Source organism: Cajanus cajan, chromosome 9 (genome assembly GCF_000230855.2).
Source record: "Cajanus cajan strain Asha chromosome 9, NIPB_CcT2T_4, whole genome shotgun sequence".
Classification (NCBI taxonomy): Eukaryota; Viridiplantae; Streptophyta; class Magnoliopsida; order Fabales; family Fabaceae; genus Cajanus; species Cajanus cajan.
In genome coordinates this window covers 19,433,673-19,451,654 of record NC_138525.1, presented here as the reverse complement: position 1 = coordinate 19,451,654, position 17,982 = coordinate 19,433,673, and positions in this window count along the sequence as shown.

Here is a 17,982-nt window from a genome sequence, read left to right as displayed (position 1 = left end):
ATTCATAAGATAATTTGTACAATTTTATCTAATTTATTTTTTTAAAATTTTATTTTTAACTCTTGCATAAGATAGTTTTAGCTCAGGGAGAGACTTGTTTCAGTTTTCTTTCCTAATTTTCTCTTCTAAAATTACTTCTAGAGAAGTTTACCTAAATAAACCCATATCATTTGTAGGAATTCATATAAAAAGATTTTAGTGTTCAAATGATAGATATCTAGACAAGAGGTAAGAGAAATCACATAACTGATAAATTGGTTTGATATGTTAATGTATAACATTTTAGGCATTGCTGATGATAAGTTTTTCACTTGACTATCTTTATTAATTATTAATTTTTATAGAAATTTTGGTTCATTATCTTTAATAAAATTATTTTTTAACTATTTTATATTTACATCAATAAAACATAAAATTTTAAGTAAAAAATTCAAATTCAAATTTACTCGAAACAATGACATGTTGGTATCTCAAAACCTATTGGTTATCATTACAAAAGTCACACATTAAAAAAAAAAAGTTATAGATTAAATTTTTTTAGTTCCTAAAGTTTTGTTAATTTTTTTTTTTGAACAAAATTTATTTAATTTTGATTTATTTAGGAATAAAAAATGGTAAATTACATTAATTTCTCTAAAAAGATAAGAATATTATAATGTCATTTTTTTATGTTAAAATATATAATTTATTTTATTTAACTTAAACATCATTAATGTAAATAACATTTTTTCTTTAACGAGGTGTAAATATTACATTATCACCTCCTCATATGTAAAAATATAAAGTAAATTACAATTTTACTCCTTAAAGATATAAGTATTATACTATCTTTCTTATTATATTAAATATATATTTTAGATTATTTAAATCAATATTACTAAAAAATATTTATTATTAGATTTTATAATATTTGTTTAATTAAAATATATGGTAAACAAATATTTTTGAATATATGTTAAAAAAAAAATTAGTTCATTGTGATTCTGCATTCACTTAATAATTTTTTAAAAATATATATAATTAAATTTAAAGTAATTTATTAAAATAATAAATAAAATAAATTATAAAATAAATTATATATGTATAATTACATACATATACATAAATATAACAAACATATATATATAAGTATTAAATTTTGTAATAATTATATTTTATTTAATAATAACTTTTTAATATAAATATATATTTAATAACATATTTTAGTATTATATTAATCAAATATAATAAATAATATTATGTCATAAAACACCTTTTTATTTAGTTATTTATTAAAATATTTTATTATTAACATCAATTAAATAATACCTCAATGTCTTGTAACAGAAGTTCAATGGAAAAATTTTAAAAATGAGTAAAGTGTCGTGTTTTGAAATTTATTGAGAGAAAAAATTGTAATTTTTAATATAAGGTTGACAGTGTAATTTTTTTATCTCAAAAGAGTAAAAAGTGTAATTTACTCTATAAAAAATTAACATTACAAACCAAAATGTCAATATTAAAAGACTAAAACTGAAAAACGACAAAAGTTAAAAATTTAAAATTAGTAAAAATATTGTTGAAGAATTAAACATAAAAATTTAAGAACTAAAAATATGTAATAAAAAATTAAATTATATATACACAACTTCAAACTCTTAAGAATATCTTCGATGCTCTTTAATTGAATCATATATGTCACTTCAATGTTAAGCATTCCAATAGTTTTCACTTAAATATAAATTTTCATTAACAAGTTACTTAAGTCACAAATATTCCTCCTTTCTTAAACATCTCATATTTTTCTTGTATGTACACATAAATGTTAAACGACTCATTAAAAAAAAAAACATTTTTCATATAAGTAACTACAATTTTAAGTGTCAAAATCACATATGACATTATAAAAAAGTTATGAATTATTCAACAACTCATGCATTGTAGCTAAAACACTCTCATTGGAGATTGTATATCTGATTGGATTTTTTTTCTTTATCCTATAGGTTGGATGTTCTCTTTCATATAAAGTTAAGTTTCTTTACCAAGAGGTTTTCAGTTCCTTTGCAATTTTTGTGTTTTCTTTAATAATATATGCGTCACAAATTAATTATTGTCTGGAAATTGGGATCAGCAATTGTTCTGTCAAATTTTTTACTTTAATAATATATTAATAAAATTAGGTGAAAAACATTATCGAACATTTTTTTTAAAAAATTAAAGGATTAAATTAAATAATTTAAAAATAATGAAATTGAATTGAATATTTTAAATAATTTCATTTGTTCATCTAATTTTCAATTAGTATTCAATGTTGTCTTTCTATCATATTTTATTAACGTTGTTAATATCAATTTGAACAAAAAAATAACATTAAATATTTTTTAAAAATTAGAAAATTAAATTAAATTCTTTAAAATTAATGAGACCAAATTAAGTTTTAAAAATAAATAGAGAGCTCAAAAGTATAATTTAGTCAAATATCATATTAATATGATCTTATTATAGATGTTTTAAATCAGCTATATTCAGCTTTATTGTCAAGTGTTTTGGTAGTCGATGTTAGGTTTAGAAACGTTTCAAAAATATCACGTAGATATAATTTTATTTTAGATAATTTAAATCCAACAAAGTCGGCCAAACAAAGAATAATTATCTTGTGGATTTGGCCTTTGTCACTCATGAAGAATATATTAAATTATTCTTTTGGCTAGTTATCCACTGTTCTCTTTATATTAATTCCTTTTGACACATGAGACACTTGTTTCCTAAACTCTCGTGTAATATGTGAGACACCTTTCAAGGAAACCTCTGGCATGTCATATGAGAGTGTGATAAAGTAACGAGGGTTTGAGAGGCCTTCATGTTGACATCATTTCAAGGCATTTGACTAATTCAAATACTTTATGATTGATTCATAATAATACCCAGGACAAAAAATTGTGCAACTTTGCCCCCAGTTTCTTGATGGTGCATTTGGTAGGTCAAGAATACTCCAATCTTTTAGGACAAAGAGACTTTTGTTTGGTTGTAGGTGAATATTATCAAGAATCTGCATTTAAAAGTGTAATGTTTTTACTCATTCAAACTAGTCCCATGCTATAACTTATATCAAGTGGTTACCCCCTCCAACTAATGTGTTAAAGCTCAGCACTGATGGGAGCTATCATGATTACCCTGACTTGACGGGATTTAGATGTATTATTCGAGACTATGATGGGTGCTGGCTCATTGGCTTTTCAAGTTCTGTGGATTCTCTATAGTGCTTCATATTGAACTTTTGGCAATTTTTCTTGGCATGACCTTAGCTTGTTCTGGTGGCTATCAAATCATAATATGTGAATCAAACTCTAAAATTGCGCTCTCTCGTCAAGGATGATCTGTCTTCTTGTAGTTAGAATATTGTCTTTATTTGTACTCTTGGGGAAGGAAACCAATGCATTGAATGGTTAGCTAAGGGAGGTGTTTCATTGGTTGATAGTCTAGTTACTAGGCTTGTATATCCTCTTTATTTACTTTTACTTGTTCATGCTAATTCTAGGGGAACCTAGTTATTACTTCCTCAAAAGCATCTATTTGCTTATTTTTCCTCTCTTTTCAATTTTCCCAATAATAAAAAGAAAAATGTATAGAATAATTAACATAATAACTTTAGTTAAAATTTCATTATTGTCTAAATTTTAAACCTTAACCCAATAGGCCATTATGTTAAACTTAATTTTTAGAATTTGGACTACATATTGGGTAATAAGAGTTAAGCTTGTTAATGAATTTGTTATGTCGTTTGGCAAGTGTACCAAATCGTATAAGTAGTTCAATGAAAGTATGAGTATCGTCTCCCAAGGGACTTGCGCAACACTTTGCAATTTCACTTGTTATACTAACTAAGCTACCGAAAAGCAATAAGAGTTTGATTTGCTGCAGTAAATAATGTAAACAAGCAATAACAATTCTTTTTGGAATTTTGGTAAACACTTAGAGTGCAAAACTTGATTCTAATGCAATATTAATAAATTGTTGGGGTTTGACTTCACTAAACCTTCCTCTCATGCTTATCACTAAGTTCACAATAGTTATTATTCAGAATTTATCAATCACTCTCAAAAGTAACCAACCCTAATCTCTTACAAGTTGACATCTAAGTTACTAGCTTAAACTATCAATCTTTTGCATAGTTTAACCTAGAAACCAGCTTTAAAAACAAGAGCTTAAGAAAGATCAATGGCATTTACTCTATCTCTAGCAATAAGCACCATTAGCTGCTCTATTTCAAGTCAAAGGTTTAAAATCATTTCTCAATCTCTTGAAAACCTTAAGTTCAAGTTAAGGGTGATCAAGCCATAACAAGCATTATGCACAGAAAAAGAGCAATAAAACTGAATAACAACTTAGATTGATAGCTTAGAGTTTACACATGAGAATGGGTTTAGTTACATCAAACCCCAACAAGGGTGAGTTTAGCTACACATAGACATGTAGAACTCTACAAATGATGAAGAAAGGAAGAAGCTTGATCTTGAAGGCTCCATAGCTCTCCAGCCGCCACACAAAGTCCAAGAATGATCCTCCTTACTTCTCTCTTCGAAAATCCCACTTTTAGGTCATAAAAGCTTTTGTCTTATGTGAATAATGACATGTCAGCACAATCCACGCTAAGCCTCAGTTCCACGCTCAGCGTGGGAATCAAAATTCTGTTCCAGGGATTCTCTGCCATGCTGAGGCTAAGCGTGGATCTGGGGCTTAGCCTGGGAACTTAACCAAAAATTCCTTCAACTTCAAATTCACCACTTTGTGCTTGACTTTCTTCCTTCTTTCCTAGCTTTCTCCTAAACTACAAAACAACAACCAAATACTTGTAAGTTATCTAAAAACATGATTCAAAAACAAAATGTGATCACCTAACAATTTAGATACGTTTTGAGTTAAAAACAAAGTCTAAAGCAAGGAAAATTGATATAAGTGCTTCAAACTAGGCCATAAACTTAATGAAATCATAGCACTTATCAATAACCCAAACTTAAGATCTTGCTTGTCCTCAAGCAAAGAAAAATAAAGCAACTAAGTTAACACACAACCTAATCTCCTAATTGAACACGATTTGAAAATTGGTAATCACACAAAATAGCCATACATGTCTTCCAATAGTTGAACACCAAAAATGTTTACACTTGATCCTCCAATTAATGTGGTGCCCACACAATTTGATATCAGAAGTGTATTGGAACAGTTCCCAAAGGGATTAACAAGCATGGCAATGATACTAATGAAAATTAGTGAACAACCTCTTCCTCACCAAGATCAGTGTTTCTCTCATCACACAAGTGTATTTAGGTGGGAATCTCTCAAATCAACACAAATGAATCACACAAGTCAACTTTGCTTTTCATCTCAATCAAATTCAAACAGTCACATAATCATGCATAGATCACAAGGTCTTTCATGGGTTGTAATGTGGCTGGGCTAACAAAAGAAATTGGTTTTTCTGGGTAAACAAAAGACACCACAGGAGTAGAAGAGCAAGTCTCAATGATCACCATGTATAATTCCTCTTCCTTTCTCTATTCCCAGAAGTCCCAAGATACTACCTTCACCCAAAGCATATAGATCATACAACACACTTATACACACAATTTAATCACTTTTTGATGTTTGATTTTTTTTTTTCTTTTACTTTCTCTTTTGAATTTTTTTTTTCTTTTTGATTCTTGATTTTTGAATTTTGAATTTTGAATTTTTTTTTTTGAAACTGAATAATAGCTGACTAATGGCCACAGTGGTACAACCATAACATGTACATTCATCAATATGCTCAGCAACAATGATCACCCCACAATACCCCAAACTTAAGAATTTTCTCCCCTTATGATCAATTTGACTGCTCTCCTATTCCTAAGGTGTGGGAGAATTTTGTTTTTCTTAAGGGCTTCAAGGTTCTCAATAAATTCACTGTTTGGCTCAAAGTAGGGTGCAATGGATTCACTTTTTTGTTAGGTTGACTTTTTGGTCAAGTGGCTCAAATTTACAAGAAAAATTGCCTTGATCATCTCTAAACAACATATGCTATGCAAACTCAAAAGAGATTCAAGCAAAATCAACCGCATGAAATCAAATGGTAACACTCTAACAGCAAGAGGGGCCAAAACTCACATGGGCTAATAAAGGTGCTCAAAACTTTTCAAAAGTATCATGCCACAGTCATTAACCACAAAAGTAATTGTCACACTATCTCTAATCATCCCTAGAGTGCAACCACAAACATATTTGATCTCGTGTCTTAAAATACCTTTGTTCACTAAGGGATACATACACACCTGATTTTTTTTTGCTTTTCCAGTTTTCAAAACACATTAAAACCACACAATTAGAAGCAAATAACAGAACAAAATAATAAAACATAGTTTTCCAAAGTGAAACAGCTTAGTCTTCCTCCTCATCATCTTCAGCCTCGTCTAACTCTTCTTCATCGTCAACTGCATCACCTCCCCCCTTCTCTTGATCATGGCCTCCTGGCCATGCTACAAAAGTAAAATAAGTTAATGTAATTAGCAAGACACAAAATCAGGCAAAACAATGAACAACCAAGTTGGGTTTTTTTTTTTTTTTTTTTTTAAACTCCATAGACAAGCTGAGCGCCCAGCCCACGCTCAGCGTGAGGGTTGCAGAAATGTGCTCCCCTTTTGGCCCCCAAAAGGCTTCACCTACCACCAAGAACACCAAAATAACTTGAATCTTGTACTGGGCATTCACAAAAATAAGGTTTCCAAGGGTTTTTATAAGAAGACCCATTCACAAATATACCAACACAAATGTGCAAATATCATCAAGGAACATCAACCATGAAAATAAGCCCAAAAATACCATGGATACAAGGGTTTGCAGGAAAATGGGTAGGGGGATTATATGAGTGGGAAAAAATAGAAATGGAGCCAAGAAACATACAATGGGGGGAACCACACAAGGTTAGAGGAGATGAACTTACCTTCGCGCCTTTGATGAAGAAAAGAGAAAATGGAGCCTACCCACACCAAGAGAAACACGGCCAAGGAAGCAAAGAAAGAGACTTAGGGTTTGAGAGTGTTTGTGAGAGAGTGAGGAGTGGTAGAGGGAAAGAAATAGGTGTCTGGAGAGAGAGTGTGACAACATTTAATGAAAAAGGAACTCCCAGGCTAAGCGTGGGACTGGGGCTGAGCGTGGGAGTTCCAGAGAGAACTCCCAGTTTTCAAGTTTAAGTTCTGAGGCTAAGCGTGGGACTGGCGCTTAGCCTGACACCTCCAGAAAGCTATTTTTCTACCTCTGCACTGATATAGCTTAGCTTGGAACTTTATGCTGAGCGTGGATTTCAATTTTTCTGCAAATTTTCAAAATTTTCAAGCATAGCTCAACATGAAGTTCCTCAAGCCTTCACAATCACAATGCTTTCTCGACTAAGAAGCAAACATAATGATAAACCATGTACCTACACCTAAAACACACTAACACAAAATAACTAAATTTAAAGGCATGCTAACTTGTTTTTGGATTAGAAATGATGGGTTGTCTCCCATAAAGCGCTCATTTTTTGTCACTAGCTTGACAAGCCAAGACTTCAAGGGTTGTTCAATTCAACGGTGGAATGAGCTCACTCAATTTCACCACCTAGGTAGAGTTTGAGTCTTTGGCCATTTACCACCCATCTCTCTTTAGAGGCAAGATCCTCCACTTGTATTGCTCCCTGAGGCCTAACTTGCTTAACTTTGAATGGCCCTGACCACTTTGACTTCAACTTCCTTAGAAATAGTTTCAACCGGGAGTTGTAAAGGATCACAAGTTGTCCCGGCTGAAACTCTCGTTTTAAGATCTTTCGTTCATGATACAACTTCACCTTTTCCTTGTAATACTTAGCTGACTCATAAGCATTGAGCCACAATTTAGATTTCCTAAGTAGTGAGAATGGAGGTGGCTTCAAGCGGATTACATCATCTGGAACTGATTTTTTTAGCTTCTTTGTAGCCTCACACACTACCTCATCCAGCACATCCATTCGGAAACAAGCACCCTTATCATTCGGATGGGTCGTGGCTTCAAATACATTGAAAGTGATCACCTCATCTTGGACCCTCAATTTTAATTCACCATCCCCAACATCAATGATTGCTCGTGCAGTCTTCATAAATGGCCTCCCCAAGATAATAGGAATAGTAGAGTCCTCTTCCATGTCCAAAATGACAAAATCAGCTGGAAATGTGAATTTGTCAACTTTGACTAGCATGTTTTCAATGACACCATAGGGATACTTGATGGACCGGTCAGCTAGTTGCAAAGTCATGCGGGTCGATTTTACTACCACCTGGCCAACTCTATCTAACATAGACAAGGGCATGAGGTTAATGCTTGCACCCAAGTCTAGCAGTGCTCTTCCAACTGATAGGTCCCCAATAGTGATTGGAATTGTAAAACTTCCAGGGTCCTTGAACTTGGGAGGTAAGTTCTTTTGAATTATGGCACTGCACCCCGCTTCCAACTCAATAATCTCCTGCTCAATGAACTTTCTCTTCTTTGTCAAGAGGTCTTTCATGAATTTTGCATAAGTGGGCATCTGCTCCAATGCCTCTGAGAATGGAATGTTGATCTGAAGCTTCTTAAAAAGCTCCATGAAACGTGCAAATTGCTTCTCTTTATCCTTTTTGCTTGGGGCTGGGGGATATGGCATATCCTTGGTACTAGACACCTTGGGTTTCATCTTCAATTCTCTTGCTAGCTGGCTCTTTGATTTTTTAACAGCAACTTCCTCAGCCAACTCTTTTCCCTCTATGACATTCTCTTTTGCATTTTCTATTTTTTTTATTTTTTTCATTATTTTTTTCACCTCCCTCTCTCTCTTCAGCCTTGTTTTCTTGTTGCTCTTCCTCATCCTCCAACACACCCACTCTCTTACCACCTCTTGTTGTAATTGCACTACAATTCTCCTTTGGATTAGTATGAGTATTGGCTGAAAAATTTCCACCAGAATTTTCAGCCAATTGTTTGGCCAGCTGCCCCATTTGAATCTCCAAATTCTTTATAGATGCTTCAGTATTCTTGTGGTTAGAGATTGAGACTTGCATGAACTGATTCAATGTTTCTTCTAATTTAGTCTGCCTGTCATACAAGTTGGGCCTTTGCATAGGAGGTCTACTAGATTGAGCAATATCATTTTGGTTCCACCCTGTGCTAGGGTGTGATTGCCAATTCTTCCCATAATTACCACCATAATTTCCTCCTTGTCGAGCTTGATTTCTCATGTAATTCACCTCTTCTCCATGAGATGGGAAAGTATCAATGCACTGCCCGTGAGGATGATTCAACCCACAAAGATCACAACTTAGAACTTGATGTTGAGTGGATTGTAGTTGTTGTGGAATCCGAGCAACTTGCTTGGTAAGAGCCTCAATTTGTTGGGACAAGAGCTTATTTTGAGCTAATAAAGCATCTTGAGATCCCAACTCTAGAATTCCTCTTTTCTGTCTTGACTCCCTTTCAGCTGGTAGATCATAATCATTTGCTGCCATAGCATCAATCAACTCTATAGCCTCCTCCGGTGTTTTAAAACGCATGCTACCTCCAGCTGAGGCATCCAATAAAATTTTCACCCGTGGCTGTAATCCACCCAGAAAAATATTAACCTGAGTAAGGTCATCAAACCCATGACTTGGACATCTCCTCAACAAGGATTTGTATCTCTCCCAAGCCTCGGATAGAAGTTCATCTTGCTTCTGAGAGAATGTGACAATCTCACTTTTTGCTTGATTTATCTTAGCAAGAGGGAAGAATCTTGCCAAGAACTTTGTCTCTATGTCAGACCACTTGGTTAAGCTTTGATGTGGTAGAGCATTGAGCCACATCTTAGCTTTCCCAAGTAGTGAGAAAGGAAACAACTTCATCCGAATCACCTCTTCAGGAACTTGATGTATCTTCACTATGCCACAAAGCTCAACAAAAGTATGGAGATGCAGATATGGGTCCTCATGATCAAGGCCCGCAAATTGGTTGTTCTGAATCAAATTCAACAGTGCTGGCTTCATCTCAAAATTAGTGGCTGCGATTGCAGGAGTGGCAATGCTAGAGAAATGAGTAGTACCAGTAGCAGCTGCATGATCACCAAGAGTAATTCTTGGTCTTTCCTCTGCCATTTCAACTTCCTCTAAGATTTCAGATAAAGAAGGACTGAGAAAGGACGAAGTAGCCTCTATGTGCTGTGCCTGCTTGGCTAGTAACCTTTGCTTCCTTACTGCTCCCCTGTTCCTCCTAGCTGTTTTCTCAATTTCCGGGTCGTAAGCTAAATCACTAGCAGGAACAGTACCTCGCATAAACCAGAATCACAAAGCTACAACAAACAGTCAGCAACACAGATACAATGAATTAAAAGACAAGGAATATAGTAATTGCAAAATGTAAAAGAATAAATGAATCAAAGCCTAGATTAGTAATCCAAGTGACTTTGCCTAAGTATTGAGACGCAAGTCCCCAGCAACGGCGCCAGAAACTTGTTATGTCGTTTGGCAAGTGTACCAAATCGTATAAGTAGTTCAATGAAAGTATGAGTATCGTCTCCCAAGGGACTTGCGCAACACTTTGCAATTTCACTTGTTATACTAACTAAGCTACCGAAAAACAATAAAAGTTTGATTTGCTGCAGTAAATAATGTAAACAAGCAATAACAATTCTTTTTGGAATTTTGGTAAACACTTAGAGTGCAAAACTTGATTCTAATGCAATATTAATAAATTGTTGGGGTTTGACTTCACTAAACCTTCCTCTCATGCTTATCACTAAGTTCACAATAGTTATTATTCAGAATTTATCAATCACTTTCAAAAGTAACCAACCCTAATCTCTTACAAGTTGACATCTAAGTTACTAGCTTAAACTATCAATCTCTTGCATAGTTTAACCTAGAAACCAGCTTTAAAAACAAGAGCTTAAGAAAGACCAATGGCATTTACTCTATCTCTAGCAATAAGCACCATTAGCTGCTCTATTTCAAGTCAAAGGTTTAAAATCATTTATCAATCTCTTGAAAACCTTAAGTTCAAGTTAAGGGTGATCAAGCCATAACAAGCATTATGCACAGAAAAAGAGCAATAAAACTGAATAACAACTTAGATTGATAGCTTAGTGTTTACACATGAGAATGGGTTTAGTTACATCAAACCCCAACAAGGGTGAGTTTAGCTACACATAGACATGTAGAACTCTACAAATGATGAAGAAAGGAAGAAGCTTGATCTTGAAGGCTCCATAGCTCTCCAGCCGCCACACAAAGTCCAAGAATGATCCTCCTTACTTCTCTCTTCGAAAATCCCACTTTTAGGTCATAAAAGCTTTTGTCTTATGTGAATAATGACATGTCAGCACAATCCACGCTAAGCCTCAGTTCCACGCTCAGCGTGGGAATCAAAATTCTGTTCCAGGGATTCTCTGCCATGCTGAGGCTAAGCGTGGATCTGGGGCTTAGCCTGGGAACTTAACCAAAAATTCCTTCAACTTCAAATTCACCACTTTGTGCTTGACTTCCTTCCTTCTTTCCTAGCTTTCTCCTAAACTACAAAACAACAACCAAATACTTGTAAGTTATCTAAAAACATGATTCAAAAACAAAATGTGATCACCTAACAATTTAGATACATTTTGAGTTAAAAACAAAGTCTAAAGCAAGGAAAATTGATATAAGTGCTTCAAACTAGGCCATAAACTTAATGAAATCATAGCACTTATCAGAATTCTAAACCTTAACCCTTCCTACCAAAATGACTATGGGTTGATTTCATTGACTAAACTCATTGTCATCCTTGTATAAAGTTACATGGAAACTTTCATTGTATGTCTTTTGTCATTTAATGAAAATTAAGGGTATATTTAGTTGAAAATATTTTTTTTTCTATTTCTATAAAATAAATATAAAATAATACAATATTTTATTATCTTAGTAAATTTTTTTGAAAAAATTAATATATATATATATATATATATATATGTTATATAAAATTAAAAGTGAAAAAAATAGTCCATTGACCTTAATTTTAAATTTTCATTCTCTCCACTATCTTTTAGACCTCATGTTTCTTTAACAATTGATAACTTAGATCATGCATGCAATAATGAAACTTGGCTTTGTATTGGGACTTGAAAAATCAAGTTCCCAAAATAACTATAAACCAACCGAATTTAGGTAATTTATTTGATTATTTGTGCATTTACATTCATTTTTTTATTCATTGTTAACCTTAGTATAACATTGTTAAGCGATTTTGGCAAGTGTACCAGTCGCACAAGTAAATATTAAAAAGTATTTTATCATTTTTTCTAAAGACTTGTGTAATACACGACAATCATTACAATTTACAACTAATTTAAACAAAAAGAATATTTCCATAATTTAAGTGTTGGTTTATAAAAGAAGTAAATTTATGTAGGAGAAATTAAAACTCTTTTTGGTACTTTATTGAATATTTAGAAGGCGGATTAGATTAGAAAGTGGTATGGATACGAAAGTTAATGTTGGGATTAGATTTCACTGAATCTCACTCTCATACATGTAATCACACAATCTTCTTTCTCACTTAATGTTAATGTCAATCCACTAGTTTATTCAAACCCTAATTCCTTAGAAGAGAGAGCCTAACTTCCTTTAGTAAACATCAATCCCTTAACTACGTAATAAAAAAATCTGCATTTATAACAAAGGTTTAAAACAACTAATGAGTCAAGTTCTATCCCTAGATACAAGCTTCATTAGATATTTTGTTTTAGTTCAAGATTACAAAAGATATTTTTCAATACCTAATGAATCAAATATCAAGCTATGGTTGATCACTCCACAACAAACATTAAAAGAAGAAGAAAAAAAGTATTAACATTGAAATGGGAAAACATATATATAAATACATATATATATATATATATATATATATATATATATAATTAATTAATTAATTAACAATACAAGTTACATGAGAGTTCAATTGGATACATTTAATCCCAACAAAATGGATTTAGTCCATCAATGTCATGAGGAGCACAAAAAAAATAGATGTATGGTGGAAGATGGAGAGATAAAGAGAGGATTGGAGATCTTCAAGTAAGACCTAGCAACATCCCAAAAGTGCTCTCAAACTCATCCCAATAGTGTTCTACTACCAAAATGCTTTTCATCCCTCGAAGAGAGAGGGACAAGTGAGCCAAAACTACCACGTCATAAAATTGTTGCCTAACACAGATTAAGTCACGTTGGGCGTGAACATCAAAACACAAAATAAAGGCCCTCTAAAGTTTGAGTGACACTCTACCAAGATCCTACCTGGCGCAAGTATAGTGGTTCTTAACACTGAAGAGCATGGTGCTCTTTGTATGGATAGCGTCAGGCATAGGTAGAGTGGCGCTTGGTGATGGAAGCCTTCACTTGCTCTTCAACTTCTCTTCTTTCTTACTTCCAAGCACTTTCTCACTTAGTGTGCTTCTTTAGTTTTTTGACCATTGTCGCCACCGGCCCGAAACGGGCCTCGGCGGTCGCGAAGACGGTCGAGCTCGCTTTTATTTTAAAAATATGGATTGCTAGAATGACGTATTCTCAAACTGAGACCTTGTCAAACGAGCAATTTTATTAAATGATTCACCAATCCATATTAATCCCAAGCGGGACCCTCCATGGATTAGTGGTTTTCGCAAAAAGGAGGGGTTCGTGGAGTCGCCACCAATGTTTTACTCAAAACATTGGAAAAAGGGATAAGGCAATTGATTTTACAAATCAACTTTGGCCATTACAACCAGAGTTGGGTAAGGGAGTCGGTTACGCGTGGGGAAGGTGTTAGCACCCCACAGCGCCCCTTTCGGGTTCCCTATGACAGATTATTTTCTAAAATAACAGCGTAAAATTACTAAATTACCCCTATTTATTCTAAGCAATTATAAATTAACTATCTACATGATGACAGTTTAAATATGCACACAGAAAGCAGTAAAAGGAAGGATTTAAGAAGAAACCTCTTGAAGCGTGCTTTTATATATTGAGTGAAACTGGGAAGCCTTTTGGCGTTCCCTCGCTCTACAAGCTCGCTCGCTCCTTCCTAAAAACTTTTAACTATGGAAATCCGGAGGATTTCCCTTCGACTAGGTTCGATCCTCAAGCAAAATGGCTCGGGGCTCAAGAACTTTGTCGGATCAACTCTCCGAGTGATTTCTAGGGCAGAACACTGCTCAAAAACCCCAGAATACTCAAGGAGAGGGTTAAAACTATCTGAAAAAGTGTGGAATGACGTCCAATTGACGTCATATTTATAGGGAATAGGCGCAATACGGCCTACAGAAGCAATACGGCCGTATTGAAATTTTTGAACTTCAATACGGCCGTATTGAGTTCAATACGGCTGTATTGAAGCTTCAATACGGCCGTATTGATTTCAGTACGGCCGTATTGAAGTTTCAGAAACTTCAATACGCCGTATTGAGTTCACTGCGGCCGTATTGAAGCTTCAATACGGCCGTATTAAGTTCAGTACGGCCGTATTGGGCTTCATTCCCTCCACTTCCTTATTTTGAGCTATTCTAAGACCTCTAGACCTACAGAGAACCCTCCTAGGGCCTTCCAGGAGTCCTTCTGGCTGATCTTCCTTCAGTCTTCGAGAGTCTTCAAGCTTTATTTCCGACCCGGACAATTTTAGGGGTCTACAGCTGCCCCCCCTTTACTTAGTCAAACGGTCTTTTGGTGTACCGGCTGACAAGTAAAGGAGTTGACCCAATTGTCCGGGTGATGCGCCGACCTTCTGACTTGTAGCGTCTTCCGGTGGAAAATTGTTGAGTAACCTCTCCAGGTTGTTGCATACCTCGGCGCTCCTGACAACCTCGGTAGCTAAGTTTACCCTCTTCAGGTCCTGCCTCTTAACATTCAGCAGTGTGAGTTTACCCTCTCCAGGTCCTGCCTCTTAACATTCAGCAGTGTGAGTTTACCCTCTCCAGGTCCTGCCTCTTAACATTCAGCAGTGTGAGTTTACCCTCTCCAGGTCCTGCCTCTTAACATTCAGCAGTGTGAGTTTACCCTCTCCAGGTCCTGCCTCTTAACATTCAGCAGTGTGAGTTTACCCTCTCCAGGTCCTGCCTCTTAACATTCAGCAGTTGAGTTTACCCTCTCCAGGTCCTGCCTCTTAACATTCAGCAGTTGAGTATTGCCTCTCCAGGCCTGCTTCCGTGTCTTCTGATCACTTCGGCAATGATTTGATATGATTTTTGTCTCCACAGTCCACGATGCTGCTTCGACGGTTTTTCTGATTTTGTGCCGCTGAGGGCTGGATAACGCAGGGATCCGTCTAGGGGATGTGCAGTCATTCATAGGTTCTTGTGCCCCAACTTGCATTGCATTGTTGGTACCCATGGGGAATTTTTGACTCCTTGGGGTGTAGACACAGATGCTCTCTCTCTGAGTTGAGCGATGCCTTATGTTTGGCTGACGTCCTTTTGACGTGGGTGGAGTATCCCGGTTGTCCTTATTCGGGTATCTCTTTTGGATTTTCTGATTTTTGTAGCCTCTGTGTAGGCTGTTTATCCGCTGGGGATTTTGTCATTCATTTCTTGACTGGCCTCTTCTGTTAGGCAAATGATCTTGATGTTTGGTGCTTGGCTGGATGCCACATTCCGTTTGGGGAATATTTATTGATATATTTTTTCCTTTTTTGGAAGGGTACCTCTGAGTAGGCGAATTATCTTGATGTTCAGTGTTCGGCTGAGTGCCGGATTCCTCTTGGGGAATGGTTATTGATCTTTTTGTGATTTTTCTTGAAGGGGTGCCTCTGAGTAGGCGACTGGGGATTTAGGGATCTTATGTATCCCAGAGTATTATTTAGGAAGCCTCTGCAGGCTTAGCCTCACTCAACGCTTGAGTTGGAGAGCTATCTTCCACTGAGGAAGTTTTAGTCCTTTGACTTGTATATACTGTTTGGATGATCGCACTTCCATTGGGGATTGCGTCGATCTTGCTTTGATAGCTCTCGCTGGGGATTTTCCCGTGAGCTTGAGCTGAGGTTCCCTCTGGGGAGTATTATTTCTGCGAGCCTCTCCAGGCTCAGTTATTCTGCATACTGTGGAGGATGTGGAGTATTATTTTGGTAAGCCTCTCCAGGCTTAGTTATTCTGTACAAACTGTTTGTTGGATTTTCTATATCCTTGCCTTTTTTCATTTTCGGCTTTTTCTGTATTTTGCCTTTTCTTCTGATTTGGCTTTTTCTGTATTTTGCCTTTTTTTATGTTTTTGGCTTTTGCTGTACAGAAATTAAAAGTGCTAAAGAAATTAAATTCAGTTATTATGAGAGAGTATTATTTCGGCGAGCCTCTCCAGGCTCAGTTATTTTGTAGGAGTATTATTTCGGCAAGCCTCTCCAGGCTCAATTATTCTGTATGACGAGGGAGTATTATTTCGGCGAGCCTCTCCAGGCTCAGTTATTCTGAGAGTATTCTTTCGGCAAGCCTCTCCAGGCTCAGTTATTCTGAGAGTATTCTTTCGGCAAGCCTCTCCAGGCTCAGTTATTCTGAGAGTATTATTTCGGCAAGCCTCTCCAGGCTCAGTTATTCTGAGAGTATTCTTTCGGCAAGCCTCTCCAGGCTCAGTTATTCTGTATGAGTATTGTTTCGACAAGCCTCTCCAGGCTCAATTATTCTGAAAGAGTATTCTTTCGGCGAGCCTCTCCAGGCTTAGTTATTCTGTACAATTTTCTTGTTGGATTTTTTGTACCCATGCCTCTTTTCCGTTTTCGGCTTTTTGTTGACTGCTGTCATACACAATCAATTTTTCCTATTTTCTATTTTATGCAATTGCCTCATGACGAGGTCTTTGAAAATTTCTTTATGGCCAATACGGCCGTATCCATTTCAGTTCGCCCATGTTGAGTTGAAAATTTGTTCATAACCCCAATTTTGGTACGGGCGTACTGAACATGATACGGGCGTATTGTTTTTTTTCTGAAGTTTATATTTTTTGTTTTTTTTGTTGTTTTTTTTTTTTTTTTGTTTTTTCAATAAACAGAGAATAAGTGATCTTCCAGTACACCTATCATCTGTATGCATGTATGCGGTATGATGCACCTAATTCTATTTGATTCTTTTTTCAAAAGAATTAACCGATGCGTTTTTCTGTTTGGATTTTGCCATTCCTCCATACGGACTGTGCTCTGCCGATTTCTGTTACCGAGGAATGATGCGTATTTTGATTTTGGTGTCATCAACCAAATGATTCTTCCCTTTCTTTAAGAGATGTGTCAACCCTCCTATTTACCACTATATCTCCATGTTTCCACTAGATTATTCAAAAATCGTTGGGACAAGAGAGAAAAGAAGGAAAGGATATATTTTCAAAAGTTTGTGTTTTAGAGGGGATTATTTTATTTTTGAAAAATTGTTTTTGTAAGCATGGATGGCCAAGGTAGGCTTATTGTGTTTAGGTTTGTTTGTTTAAACACTTATGAGGTTAAGCACATCTTTGTTATTGTGCTTTGACAACTTGGATAGCTTTTCTTGAGCCCCTTTGTTGAATTCAATTGATGGTACCATCATGGATTTATTCTGTTTTTTTTCCTTTTTTTTTATGGCTCTTACTTTTGCCTAAAACACCCATTTGTGGTGTCTTAGCGGGCTTTTTATTTTGTAACCCTAATTTTTGCCTAGGTCACCCTTTTGTGGGATTCCTAGCGGGTCTTTTGGTCTTATTTTGTAACCCTAACTTTTGCCTAGGTCACCCTTTTGTGGGATTCCTAGCGGGTCTTTTGGTCTTATTTTGTAACCCTAACTTTTGCCTAGGTCACCCTTTTGTGGGATTCCTAGCGGGTCTTTTGCTCTTTAGGATTTCTTTATCCATGATGGCACTTATTGATGCCAAGAAAAGGTGCTCCAAGCTGTCATGCACATTTCCACATAAAAATGATGCGGGTTTATTGATTATTAAGACGATTTTAACCTCATTTATGCTTATTCAAACAGGGTTAAATAATGTGGTTTAGAATTTTATT